Source organism: Bison bison, unplaced genomic scaffold (genome assembly GCF_000754665.1).
Source record: "Bison bison bison isolate TAMUID 2011002044 unplaced genomic scaffold, Bison_UMD1.0 scf7180017864461, whole genome shotgun sequence".
Lineage (NCBI taxonomy): Eukaryota > Metazoa > Chordata > Mammalia > Artiodactyla > Bovidae > Bison > Bison bison.
Genome location: NW_011495023.1, coordinates 8,675,203 through 8,676,363, shown reverse-complemented (window position 1 = coordinate 8,676,363; position 1,161 = coordinate 8,675,203). Strand labels below are relative to the sequence as shown.

General features: G+C 42.5%; 1 protein-coding gene across 1 annotated transcript in view; it reads right to left on the bottom strand.

Moving 5' to 3' along the window:
- The window catches only part of GPR158 (G protein-coupled receptor 158), a 296,434-nt gene that overhangs the window by 6,322 nt on the left and 288,951 nt on the right, over window positions 1-1,161 (bottom strand). The gene's annotated exons all lie outside the window — the stretch shown is intronic.

The following is a 1,161-nucleotide window of genomic DNA, read 5'->3' as shown; positions in this document are numbered from 1 at the left end:
TGCCGGGAGAAATATCGATAACCTCAGATATGCAAATGACACCACCCTTATGGCAGAAAGTGAAGAGGAACTCAAAAGCCTCTTGATGAAAGTAAAAGAGGAGAGTGAAAAAGTTGGCTTAAAGCTCAACACTCAGAAAACGAAGATCATGGCATCTGGTCCCATCATTTCATGGGAAATAGATGAGGAAACAGTGGAAACAGATCACTGCAGATGGTGATTGCAGCCATGAAATTAAAAGACGCTTACTCCTTGGAAGGAAAATTATGACCAACCTAGAGAGCATATTCAAAAGCAGAGACATTACTTTGCCAACAAAGGTCCGTCTAGTCAAGGCTATGGTTTTTCTTGTGGTCATGCATGGATGTGAGAGTTGGACTGTGAAGAAAGCTGAGTGCCGAAGAATTGATGCTTTTGAACTGTGGTGCTGGAGAACACTCTTGAGAGTCCCTTGGACTACAAGGAGATCCAACCAGTCCATTCTAAATGAGATCAGCCCTGGGTGTTCTTTGGAAGGAATGATGTTAAAGCTGAAACCTCAATACTTTGGCCACCTCAGGTGAAGAGCTGACTCACTGGAAAAGACCCTGATGTTGGGAGGGATTGGGGGCAGGAGGAGAAGGGGACGACAGAGGATGAGATGGCTGGAAGGCACCACCGATTCAACAGACAGGAGTTTGCATAAACTCCGGGAGTTGGTGATGGACAGGGAGGCCTTGTGTGCTGCAGTCCATGGGGTTGCAAAGAGTCGGACACGACTGAGCCACTGAACTGAACTGAACTGATATTACAGGACACTGATAAAGCTATATAATATTGTAATATTTTGTTTTTCTACATGTAAAGAAGGAAAATGATGATAATATGTATGTTTTACTCCAAGCTCTGATATCATTTTTATTCCAAGCAGACTTATTGCTATCATGTCATAGATGAGGAAACTGAAACTCAGAGAGATGAAAAGTCTTGGCTGACGCTATGTTACAGAGTCAGCTTGGGGTGGGCATGAGTTCAGAATCCCTGTATTCTGAATCCTGGCCCACCTTCTTCCACTTCAGAATGCTGCCTAGAAAGTCTTTGTCAGAATCTCTCAGTGTTAAAGAAGATCCTTTTTATACAATGTTATAATTATTTCTATTTACATAAAAATTCTCTGAATGA